Genomic DNA, 13,542 nt, shown 5'->3' on the forward strand with positions numbered 1-13,542 from the left:
CAGTAATCTGCAATCACCCAGAAAACTATAAAAACAACACATTTCACAAACAAAAAAAACAACAAATTTCTGTGGATTGTTAAAAAAATGCAAGAAAATATAATTTGAGAGCAAATCAAAACAAAATCGTTTTTGAGGCAGACTTGAGAAACTACAATACAAAAATAAAATAAAACTTAGAGAAAGTATGGCTCCACTCTAGTATAGATCTGATACTGACCGACTTCTGGCGATGCTAAATTTAGTTCAAAAGTGTTGATGCAATCAAAAAAAAAGAGAGAAAGAGAGAGAGAGAAATATTGATCCCAAAATGCACCACGGCCAAACTGTCAACCATTTACATCAACCCAGCCAACCTTCCCCACCTTCAAAACAAACAGAAAGAGGTCCAGAGGCTGCAACCCTCCTGCACCTTAAATTAAAGGTTAGCGCAACATGAAACTCGGTTAAGGTGAGCAGGTCAACTGGGGGTTTGACTCCTCTCCCATAACTGGTTAAACTCCCTGAATGTGGACTAGTTTCGCTTCCCCCCAGCCTGGACTTGCTGTCCCGGTCCAGATGTGCTTCGGTTCGGTTCGGTCCGGGCCCCTGGTTTCTGTTTCTTGATCTAATTAACTCCAGGAGCCACCTTAAAAAGCGGGCAGGGTGATCCCGGCCTGGCCCCGCCTCTCGCAGCTCGTGCGGCAGACGTCGCTCCGGCAGTTTTCCCGGGTCTCTCTCTGGATGTAGACGTTGTCGGAACCTAGCGAGTCCGAAACCCAACAGTACCGCCGCGAACTGGCTCCATTTACCGGATCTGAAGTGCCAGGAGTGGGGAGGTGACTTTTTTTCAGCCCCTCCTTATCGATTCTTTTCTGGATTCGGTTCGTTTTCGCCCCCAGGACCAGAGTCTGGTCTCCGCTGAAGAAGGAACTGGTTTCAACGTCGGGACGAAGACCAGTTGGAGGTCCCCCCCCCCTTCCTCCTCCTCCTCCTCCTCTTCTTCCTCCCCGCTGCTCGGAGGTTGTTCCACCGCGGAGCCCTGTTGGGAGATGAACCAGCCCCAGTAAGGACGCTGCCCCGCGGTTCGGACTCAGTAGCAGGACGTGATTTGGACCAGAACTCGCCTGTTGAAGGTACCGTCTAATTCCTGCGCAGTTAAACTTTATGTCCACTTGTGGCTGGAAGACGCGGATCCGACATGTTGAATGTTCTGTTTTGTTCTCTAAAATCTGTTTTTTAATTGCTAATTATCGAGGCTGTTTGCGCCAGTAAACGGACACTCCGGCTGTTTTTCCTCCTTATTATCCGCCTCGGTTATCCACAGGTGTGAAGCCGTGGCGAACCCACTAAGATCCACTTTCACGTCGATCTGGATCCCCGGGTTTTAATCCCGGCTCCAGCTGTGGAAACACCGCGGCTCGTTTCCCCCCCGCGGCTCCGTGTTCCGGACGGTTAGCTCGGGTACAGCAGCGGCGGTACGTGCCTCCTCTATCCGCAGTCAGAGCTCCGTGGAGACCTGCTGCCCGTTTTTTTGCGCTCGGAAATGGACTGAATCGGCCGTTAAAGCCCGTGATCTCCCGGTTTACCCGCACCGCGAGGCGGATGCCGTTATAACCCGTCGAGTTGGTTTTATTATCAGGTTATTATTCATCAAACTTCCATTAAGTGGCCACTTTCCATGAGACTGGCTGGATCAGCGGCTAAAGTTGCTTTTCTATGTCATCCAGGATGTTTCTGTGTCCCACAGACCGGCCGAACTGGGGGAGCTGATTCCCAGTAACCTGGTTGGGGGTGTTAACTGAGCCGAACGGCGCTGGGTTTGCGGGGAATGTGTTTAAAAGTGGCGCAGTGTGTGGATGGCGCTGCGGGTGTTTTTTTCTGAGGGTCTGGAACCAGTTTGCGGGAGTCTCTGGTTTCTCCCGGTGCCACTGGTTGCTCTGGGGACTGCCCGGGTGGATCTGTGGCATCACGCTGGCTCAGCTCGTCGGGCTGGTCGGAGTGGTTTCCCCCCCAACATCAGGCTCCTGCAGTGGAGGTGCAAAAATCCTCACCGAGTGCGTTTCTTCTAATTAACGGGGCTTTAGCGCATAAAGAGCCGTCCTTACGTCATCCGCCTGGATGGGTGGATGAGGCTCTCTCCTCTCTTTCCTCCCACCTCCTCCCCTCCTCTCCGGCTGGGTGTGTCCCGCCTTATTGCGTTAGGAAGGAGGGGGATCCCGCATCTCGGCTGCGTGACTCCTCCTCGACTTGTGACCTCCAAGGAGGGCATTGCTGCAGCTTAACCCCCCGACAGACACGCAGGCTGCAGAGAGGAATGGAAATGATGCGCATTTGAATCAGATTTGAGTATTTATTTGAAATGTGAAGTAGAACTGGAGTTAATTTCCATAGTTTCCTGGTTGTTTGCTGAGGAATTTCTCCATGTTGGCTCCCTGAATGTTAATATCTGCAGGTTGGAAAGGAACAATTTCAACCTGTATCAGGCAAATAAGACAACCAAGACCAAGACAAGAAGAGCTGAGACGATTCAAATAATCACCTAATTGAATAATCGATTAATCGTTAACTAGAGTACACAGACTCTATTAACACACTCAGAGTAGTAATTAACCAAATACTGTACAAAAATATATATTTATTGCGTTAAAGATTTAGCTTCACCTGGTTTCATATTCTGTAAAAAAAAATCTATTAATTATTATGACTGTAATGATAAATTTTGTCCCTGAAGTAATCACGATTAAAGATAATGTCTTTGTTTTGAAACCATTTTCAAGCAATATAACAGTAATGACAGAGTAATGCAAGAACACATTATCAAAGATCATTTAAATTCTAATAAACATTTAACACTGCATCTGAAAGACATTTTAAATATCCAAAACAACAGAAGCAACAAATAAAATGAATTAATGAATGACTGAATCATGTGATTAACTGATTTATTCCTTATTGTGACCAGCCTCCTATTAATCACCTTGTTGTATCCAGTTATTAATCGATTATTCAGTACAATAATCGGATCGGTCCTGCACTGCATTGATGTTTAGACCAGCAGAAATCACTTTCTGCTGGAGTTTTCCACATGTTGATGTTAAAATTATTTTTTTTAACTGCAAATGCATTATTCGCTACAAATGATCAAGGAATGATAAAATGTTTAGGTAACACTTTATTTGACAGGGTGTGCATAATACTGACATGACACTATCATAAACATGACTTCTGTCATGATTATGAAGGAGTCTTTATGAACATCTAAGACTGTTGTCATGAAGTGTCATTCGGTGCAAAGTTGCTCTAAAAATTGCATTAAAAGTCCATTAAAAGTGCCAACTTTGTATTATTTTGTAAATAATTAAACTTTTATACAAAGTTGTCACTTTTAATGGTCTTTCAATGCAACTTTTAGAGCAACGTTCCATTAAAAGTGTCATTATTTACCGAATGACACTTCATGACAACAGTCATAGACATTCATAAAGACTTCTTTATGTTCATGACAGGTGTTATATCATGTTTATCACAGTGTCATGTATGCACACCCTACCAAGTAAAGTGTTACCAATGTTTATTTTCTTATTTAAAGAAAATGTTGAATAATATTTTATTTTTAATAATTTTATATTTTTAAAAAATTTGATTAACCAAAATACTTATGGGAAATATTCTGGGACTGATGGAAGAGGAAGAGTTTATCTGGTGAATTTGGTAGAAAACTAAGGTTTAGGAGGATCCTCATGCCGACAGGTGGTGGTGGTGGTGTGATGCTCTGGGCTGCTGAAGGATGTGGAGCGAATCCTTCCTGCCAACTGCATGCTGGGAGTTTACTGGGGCGGAAACTGGTTTGCTCCAGCAGGGACGGGCCACACCCACTTAAAGCTTCAGCCCAGGAATTTGTTGTGACTTAATTACAAACATGATTAAAAATTTAATCATCAGTTTCAATTTAAATGATAACTGCATCAATTAATATTTTTTAATATCCAGTATGGCTGTGCAATAAATTGATTTTAGCCATTAATGGAATTTGCTGTTTATGAAGATTAAATTCTGGAAAATCAGAGTTTACTTATTATTTTTCACCACAGTTCAGAGTGACATCAGGCCGCCATCCTGGATTACAGCTTGTACTTAGTTAGACTTTGAGTGCAGCTCAACTCCCAGAAAGCTTGATTGGAAAAAAAAGTTTTGAAAATATTTATAATTTATTTGTTTATTTATAGGAGTAGACTGATTTCAGTTTTGCGGTCGATCTTTAAAAAGCCTGATCTGCCGATTCTGATTTTAACCAATGCCTTTTTTTTGTCTGAAATGTTGCTAAATATAGCAAAAAGACAGTAGCTGAGTTGGTAACAGTTGGGTGATTATTAACTGTGAATGTGTAGAGATGACCTGGTGGATTGGTCTGTCAGTCAAACCTGGTTCTGGTTCTCCAGTTCATAAACTCCTCTCTGCTGTCTGTCCTGCAGGTTCATGTTGCTCGGAATGCATCTAAAGTTGCGTGCCGTTTCGTGGCGTTAGCTCCAGGCTAGCTGGCCTACATGCTAACCAGAGCTGATTGATCTCCTCTGGCGCTGGGACCAGTTTCAGGTTCAAACTGGGCCGTAGTTTCCATCATTAACAAGCCATACCAACATCATCCTGACTGGATGCTTAATCATCTGACACTACATCTGAAATCTTTAGTTTTGTCTGAAAACAGCAGATTTTAAAGAATAAGTTGGTTTCAGGTTGCAGTGATTCTCCTCCACTGATCAGTTTGGATCAAAATCCAACTTTAGTGTTGGCTGCAGCGGTGAGGAGCGGTTCTGGTAGCTGGTCGGGTCGAGCAGTGAACCCGCTGCAGCTCCATCATTACCATAGCGTAGGAGCCTCAACTGATGCAGTGGCCAGTTGGAAGAAATCTTCTTTTAATTTCTTTATCTGTGCTTGCAAAATGAAAAACATCTCCTCTTCATCAACGTCCGCCTCCATCTGCGATGAGCGATGAAGTCATCTCCTCCATGCTGAACATCTCACATTAAGCTGCTGCTGCAAAAATCATTTTAACCTGAAAAATACCTTTAAAACAAACAGATGTCTGACGTCATAAACACCATTTAGCATGAATTTTATAGTTTACTCGACTCTTTACTGCACATTTGAAGAAAATACATAGTCAGAAATAAAGTTTCTTTCTGGGTCCAGTTCTGGTCCAGTTGGGTGGAACCAGACGGAGCTGTACAGTCTGCATGGTTCGACTCCAGCTGTGTGTAAATAATTAACCAGAATGATTTAGAGGGGTTGCTCCGTAATGAGACGAATGTTTAACCAGTTTCAACCTGTGACTTTCCATTTAGACATGGAACAAGATTCTGACAATAAACCAAATTGGTTTATTTCAGTTTTCAGTGTTTTCACTTCACCAGTTGAGGAAAATCTGAACATTGATGCTGAACTGAGAACAGTCTGCACTGCAGTCAGCTAAATATTTAAATGTTGTTCCTTCAGGCTCTCTGTAGCTGACATATTTAGTGACACTTTGTATTTATGAAGGGATCAAGTTGTTACAAAGCTCTTTTATTTTTATTTTTTAGCTGAAATCTGTTTTATTTTTCAAAATTTTCTGCATATTCGTTCTTTCTATTTGAACCCGACTGCATTCAGACTTCCAGGTAAACAGTTTCTGATCCCAAAACAATGCGCAGAAGAAGAATGTAGCCGTCACCCAGCAGCGCTCTGTTTACAGCAGTAAAGATGGCCGCCGCCGTCTGTGGATGGATTTTAAAGTTGTTCAGAGCAGACAGCATAGTCACCAGGTCAGAACCAGACGAAGAAAGATGATAAAATTTACTGTTAGAATTATGTCACTTCTCATATCAATGATGTAAAAGATAAAATGTGACATGACCTTTCAGACTGCAGATATTTTGAAAACTGTTTAGTTCCACATCTGGAAGTGGAACAGATTGTTTTTGGGTGAAAAACTCTTGATTTGTGTCACACTCACAAGCCTGAGTTGTTCCAGGAGAAATGTTAATCAGAAGCAACTTTTCAGTCAAATATTCTTGTTGGGGTGGAAACATAGATCTTTTTCCTAGAAGCTGGATGGAGTTCTCATTAACTGGGTTCTGTTTATGAACCCAAAGCAGAGAGATTCAGTCTGTTTTTAATTTTATTTATTGCTTTTGTTTCCGTGAGTGAACAATGACCCAACCTGGATCAGACTTGACCAATCAGAGCTGAGTTAGTGCCGTTAACATCAGAATACAGGAAGACAGTCAGGAGAACCGATAGCTGGTTCTGAATGTGAAGAACTTTGGTCAGCTGACCCGTTAATGATTTACATCTCAATATTTCCATTACTTTCTATTTCCACATCAAACAGAGACTGATGGGAGAAAATGACAGTGGTGGAGAAAGTACTCAAACAATGTACTTAAGTAAAAGTACAAATAAACAGACAAAAATGTACTCAAGTAAAAGTAAAACTACCACATTAACATTTGTACTTAAGTAAAAGTACAAATAAACAGACAAAAATGTACTCAAGTAAAAGTAAAACTACCACATTAACATTTGTACTTAAGTAAAAGTAAAAAAGTACTGGCTTTTAAAAATACTTAAGTATTAAAAGTAAAAGTACTTGCTTAGGGCTGAAACGATTCCTCGAATGATTCGAGTACCTCCATTACTAAAATTCCTCGAGGAAAATTTACCTGCCTCGAAGCTTCGTTAATTTATGTTTTATTAGTTAGCGCACCGTGTTCCGGCCGGGACTTCATTTGCGTTGCGCGGAGCTCTCACTTCCGCCTCTGAGTTGTTGACAAAAGCTAAGTCTCAGCGGCATAAAGTCCAATCTTCAAGATTGGCCCGTGGGGATTTTATTGATTGATGATAATGCCCGACTTTTTATCGTTTTTGGGGAACCAATAAGCATCCTTAAAATGACTGGGGGAATCCCTGGAGTACGGCAGCATTTCTCCTCCGGGGCTGCTGGTTGAAAGCGAACGGCGGGAAGAGCGCTGAGGTGAGCGGATAGCCTGAACAGGGCGGGCGGCTGAGTAGCTGATGCTTACCGTGTAAATGTAGCTTTACCGACGAACCGCACAATACATTTCATATCCCGGTCTGAAGAAACGGGTGGCGGAGCGCATCGTACATGGCTGGTAGATGAGTTTCTGAGTGTGACCAGTGAAGGTGTCGTAAATATCCCGTATTGCTTCCCCCCGTGTTCGTCCCCCGGTCTAACGGTTCGTCAGTCCGCTGGTCTATTTCCTCCCCTCCACCCCATGTTCGTTCATTCGCCCTCTCCTCCCACTCCAGGCGGCATTTCCCGTATTTTCAAACCCAAAGCGTGACAGGTTAGGTGGCAAGGTGAGTTTAATTAATCTATTAAACTCACTGAAGATGAATACATAAACTAAAAGCTGGATTGTAGACATTTTTTATAAGCATATTTGTGAGCCTGCCTCTTTGTTATTAAATTCAATATAATTTCAGATTTTTCTATAACTTTTCTCCTGGTTAACTTAGAAAGTGAGCTATTATTGTTACAGGTTAGTTTTCTAAACTACAAAAAAGCAACTGTTAGGGATGCTCAAATATGAAAAATTGGACTGATATTGATATCTGATAGTAACACCGGTATTATGCCAGATTTACCAATATTTCATTTTAGAATTTTTTTTTTATCCGATTACTCGATTAATCGTAAGAATAATTGATAGATTACTCGATTACTAAAATATTTGTTTACAACAGCCCTATTTGCTGAATGCATTATCTAATCCCTAATACAATATCATTAAGTGAACCGATCGTATTTAATTTTCATACATTAGAAATGTTCAATTTTAATGAACAATGCCACAGATAAAGCATGTTTTTATTGTGTTTACTCTCTGTAACATAGTTTACACTTAGATATGTGATTCTATGCATCATAATTTCAGGGATGGAAACATCTTGTCTCCTGTCTTAATATAGCATGAACTTCACTTTTTTTTTGCCACTAGAGGCTTAAGTTGGACGAAGTCCCCACCGTCTGTGAAAGCGAAGTGCTGCTTATTTTACATGTCGCCATATCTTATGGTTTATACAGCACTATTATATAACTGACGATCAGACAGACATCTTCTCGCGCTCAGAGGAAACCACTGCGCATGTCTGGAGCTCCGTGCGAGTAAAGGTGGAGGCGATGGGTGACAACAGACACTAAGTCACGTTATTGCTTGGATTGTACGGCGCCACCTTAAGTCCCTGAACTTCACGTTTTAACGGAAAAAAAGCGCAACGAGATTTGGATGTAACGAGTAACGTGGCACTTTTGTAGAAATGTAGTGAAGTAGAAAGTACAGATACTGTAAAATGTAGTGGAGTAAAAGTAGAAAGTATCCATTATTAAATCTACTTAAGTAAAGTACAGATACATGAAAATTGTACTTAAGTACAGTAACGAAGTACTTGTACTTCGTTACTTCCCACCACTGGAAAATGAAGAGGAGTGATGAAGATGAGGGTCAGCTGGAACAATAATAATATCTGAGCTGCCTGGTTCATATCAGATTGAGCTGTAATGTAACAGCTGCTCTACATGCTGCGGCTCTATGCTGGGTTGGTCATCATTAGTGATGAAGATGGACTGCTGAAGCATTAGCTTTGTTTCCATCCAGTTGTCATGAGAATTTTAAGGAAACTTTTGAAATGTCACATATAAGGGAAACAAAGGAAAATGTGAGTTAGTCGTGTTTCCATCTGCTGGTTTGGAGTGAATCAGCCAGACAACGTAGAACGTGATGTCATCAGATGTTGGCGCTACGCATGGTTGGAATATACAGGAAGTAGAAGTTGCTAACTCTCAGCGTTCCTCCCAGCCCAGCTTGGAGTTCCTCTCGGTTGGCTACAATCCTCCCATCCAGGAGGTTTGGACTTTCTCAGAGTTTGGTTCCTCTGGTAAGGCACAGACACGCCAGGAGCTAGGAGAGTATTCTTTGTCAGAACTTATCCAGCAAATATTTTTGGATTAACTCTTTTTTGGAAAAGCCAAAAACTACATCACATGAGCAAAATACTTCTCTTTTTAAATTGAGGAAGTTGTTTAGAATTTTGCCTATCCTTCAAAATATTGATGAAAACTTGACTATTGAGAGTCTGGAGGCAGCTGATCCTCAGGAAGAAAACACTGAGTCATGTTTACCTGCAGACAGAAGCTGCTGCTGCTGAGGAGGAGCACAGGAAGTGACATGTGCTGACTCGATGTCTCTGTCCTCTTAATGTCCCGCTGGACGCTCAGGTGTCTTCATGTTTCCCTGTGATCTGCAGCTGCTCTGTTGGTTTCAGCTCCAGATGGTCTGAAACCAAGAATCAACACTTCACCAGCTCACCTACTGACAGCTTAACTCACTCGCTTCCAGTCATTTTGCTTTTTCTAATAGTCATGAGTATCCTGAGTCCATATGACGGTTCTAGTGATGTTCCTCCAGTTTGGTTCAGGCTGCATTGTTCCCACCAGCCCTGTTCAATCAGCTTTTTAATCAACTCCAGTCCATTGGTCCGGTTCAGTTGGGAAGTTGTGAATGCTAATTTAACTCTGATGCGGACCAAAAAACTGAACTCTGGTCCGCCTACAAATGTCGGTCTGGGTTCGGTTGAAGTGAACTCTGGTTCGGTTTGAATGCATATATGAACACCATGCGGACTGAAGACCGCTCCAAAAGCAGGAAATGGTCTACAGTGCAGAGTATTCTGGGTAAATAAGTCCAAATCAACCGTGATAGCCTAGCACTAGCTGGAGAAATGGCTTCTGGGCTTTAACCAAAGTCAAAAGTGAATCTTCTAACCGCTAAAATCTGTCGCCACGCCATGTTTTTAACGTTTTGTGAAGAGGGAAGCTTAAAATGATATTTGAACATTTAGATATTTCCTCTTTCTGTTGGAAGCTACTGATGATCAGTCTGACTTGATTCCTTCAGATCTGACTTGATTCCTTCAGAGGCTCCACTGACCTTTGACCTGCTGGGACTTTGATCACTTTCATGATCAATGTCTTTTCTCTGTGAAAGAAATGGAATTTGCAGAGCTCAGTTAGTGGTTAAAGTTTGAATTAGACCTGCTGACCTGATAAAATGCCTAAAGGTGCAGTCAGTGGGTGGTTTACAATCTGAAGTAAAGAAACTGGAACAATGGTTGACTTCCAGACTTTTTTCCATGATTTACTTTCTTTATCTTTGAGTCCAGCCCATTGATTAAGAACCCCACACAAAGATAGAACGCATTATTTTCCTGCCCTCTTTTCCTCGACTCGGGACCTGTGGAAATATTTCTACATCTTGAACTGTTTAAAATGAGGATCCAGTTTAGATTACTCTAGATCTACCAGGATAATACAACTTAAAATTAAAGTGATCTAAATTTAACGGATGGCAAAAAGTTTAGAAATGCCCCTAAATATTAAGTTGTTTATTGTTTGATGAGTTGCAATATTTGACATGAAGAAAGTAGACATTTTAGTCTGGATAATTATGAATATAATGTCCTGAACAGAAACAGGAAGTGACCTCAGTAATTATCCCAAATGGTAAGGAATTGATATTAAAGTTCATGCTGTTGGACAGGAAGTGATGCAGCTGCTCTCTTTCTCTCTCTTTTTAGCAACAAGTTGTTTAATTTTAATGATTTTTGTTCTTTTGCATGAGAAGAAAGTCATTTCACTGATTGTGATAAATATAGCACATGGTCATTTTACTGCTGTTATGTTTCCTTTTTTTTTTTTGCAACTTTTAAAATGTTGCAAAAACCCCCCCCAAAAAATGCAACTTGGACATTTGTCCATTTTCTGGCTCAGAGTGAATCAATCAGACTGACCAGAGCGTGATGTCATCAGATGCTGCACATGGCTGCAATAAACAGGAAGTAGAGATTGAAACTAGCACGGAGCAGAGACAGAGTTCGGTTGCTCTGGTAAGGCAGGAGTGGATGTGAATGTTCGCTACATCAGGACTTAATTACCACATCTGTTTCCATCTACCCTCAGTGCGTTAACTCTGTATTTTAATGAAAAACCTGAAGCCAACTCAAGCAAGAGTAAAAATGTTGAGTTTTGCCTTTTCTGAAGTGATCCTTCAGAATGTGTATGGAAACCCGGTCAGTGTGTCAGTATTTCCTGTTTGGACTGAAACGGTGGCAGAGTGTTTAAACATGGTGGAACATGAAGGCCGCCTGTTTCCTGAAGCCCCAGAGAGGGAGGAAGGAATCCCGGCCCTGAGCCGCATCCAGTAGCACTCTGCCTCTCATGCTAGTTAGCATTAATTATTAATGCAGCGCTGCAGCTATATTTAAGATGGGGACGCTCTGCAGAGCCCTGTGATGGAGCGCTTGGCCTTCATCATTATTTCATGGCAGAGCGGGGCTCCCCTGCTTGTTGCTCTGCCAGCTGGGCTCCACACTCACCCACTGACTCTTCCCACCAGTCCCATGGCAGAAGTGGGCTGCCGCCACCAGAACTACTGGTTCTGTTCCATTACACATGATGATATGATTACATTCAGCTAGGCCTGGATGATAGATTATCGAGGTAATCACAGGGTTTCCCCCAGAAAACTAGCTAAGCCCGGTGTTAACAGTGCTAGGACAGTCATCCAATGACCCGCTGTGTTTTTGACTTAAAAAATGTTTAAAGTTGACAGGAAATTTTTAAAATATCACCTGTTGTGTTATTGGAAGACATTATTAACAATACCTAAGTACCATACATATAGTCTTAAAAAGGCAAAAATTTAAAAAAACACCAAAATAAATAAACTAAGGACTGTTAGCCTGGTGGGGGACCAACTAAAACCTGGCGGCCTGCCAGGCTTATAATACACTGGACAAAATAATGAATCATGATAAACAATAACATTGTTGTTTTAAGACAATGTTTCTCGTTGTGAATGATTCTGGTTCTGGTTCTGGACCTGTCCCCCAGCTGATGTCCAGCTGGATGGATGATTGTAACTGAACCATCTGAATTCGTCCTCCTGACATACACTTACATAACGGCCGTGTGTGTGTTGGCAGGTGTTCAGTGGGTGGTAGTGTGTGTGTGTGTGTGTGTGTGTGTGTGTGCGTGTGTGTGTGTGTGTGTGGAGGTTAGTTGTGCTGTCTCATTAGATCAAGTCGTTGATCTAATCAGCTTCAGCTTTCATCGTTTCCCAGTAACTTTGCTTCTAAATCAGTCGCTTAAAGATTCAATTCAGCCATAATCACATTTGTTTCCTCGTTTGGGTTTTATTAGAGGCTAGCAAACATTGGCAGGCTGCGGGCACAGGCAGCAAGCCGGCCTGCAGCAGCGGATGGGGGTGAGGTGCACAGAGCCTTCATTAAATGAATGAAGGTCCTGATTCACACTGAGCAGAAATTATTATTATTATCATTGGCTGAAAGTGTTCATGAGGCAGTCGGCAGAAACTCATCAGTTAGTTCTGTTATTCTCTGGGTAAGACACTGCCTACAAATGCTGTCTCCACTGGACACTGACTGGTTTAATGGAATCATTATTGATTATCGACCAAAATGCTAAATCTGTAGCATTTGATCATTAATCTCATTAATCATCATGAGAAGATCCTGCTGCTGCTTCAACAATAATTCCAGAAGCAAAGGCGTGAACCGAATCCTTCCCACTCGGAACCGGAGGTCTGACCCGGAACCACAGGTCAGCCGTCTGAGCCAAGGTTGGCGTGTTTCGCTGCTGCAGGAGTTTCACACTCTACGGTTGCAAACAGAGATTTCACCACAGTGATGTTGCAGCAACAGCGCATCCTGCAGCGTTTTCATCACCTGCAGACAGACGGACGCTGAGGCTCATATTAATATCTGCATCGATCTGCATATTGAAAAAAATTCTAGACCGCGTATCAGTGACAATACATCCTATCTATTCAGTCTAATTCTATGCTTTGTTCTCTGAGCACATCATGATTTATTATTTATTTTACATTATATTTAGAATTTCTAATTGCACTTGCAATTAGAAATTCTATTAGACAAACCATTTGATAGGTTTGTTGCAGTTTATTTTTGCATTGGCTGTTCTACTTCTAATTGCACCAACTGAACAAATTAAAGTTGTTTTTAGATGTCTTTGCTTGTTAAGCTGTCGGTGTGTTTAAGTGTACTGTACTAGTGCAGTTATAAAATAAGTTTGTAATACAGTACATTGGTACTTGTATAACATAAATGTACAGAAAGAAAAAAAATCCTTTCTAGGAAATTTTCTGAGGTCATCAAATGGATCTATTGACTAAATTGTTTCAACTTTTAAAATGTGTTTAGAAACCAAAATATGAAAAAATGAGGACTAGAGTGTCAGTGTGAAGGCTTGACTGAACCAGTGACTGGAGCTTCATGCTAGGCTAGCAGGTTTCATGCTAGGTGACTAGAGAGCTTCATGCTAGGCTAGCAAGTTTCATGCTAGGTGATTAGAGAGCTTCATGCTAGGCTAGCAGGTTTCATGCTAGTTGATTAGATAGCTTAATGCTAGGCTAGCAGGTTTCATGCTAGTTGATTAGATAGCTTAATGCTAGGCTAGCAAGT

General features: G+C 41.6%; 1 protein-coding gene across 1 annotated transcript in view; it reads left to right on the forward strand.

Moving 5' to 3' along the window:
- The first annotated feature begins 691 nt into the window (after positions 1-691).
- LOC106933155 (plasma membrane calcium-transporting ATPase 1-like) overlaps positions 692-13,542 on the forward strand; it is a 67,194-nt gene continuing 54,343 nt past the window's right edge. The window contains exon 1 of the mRNA XM_015012225.2: positions 692-1,115. The gene's annotated coding sequence lies outside the window, so the exon portion shown is untranslated. The remainder of the gene's footprint in view (positions 1,116-13,542) is intronic.

Source organism: Poecilia mexicana, unplaced genomic scaffold (genome assembly GCF_051168715.1).
Source record: "Poecilia mexicana isolate PSO_F unplaced genomic scaffold, ASM5116871v1 scaffold_5, whole genome shotgun sequence".
NCBI classification, from domain to species: domain Eukaryota; kingdom Metazoa; phylum Chordata; class Actinopteri; order Cyprinodontiformes; family Poeciliidae; genus Poecilia; species Poecilia mexicana.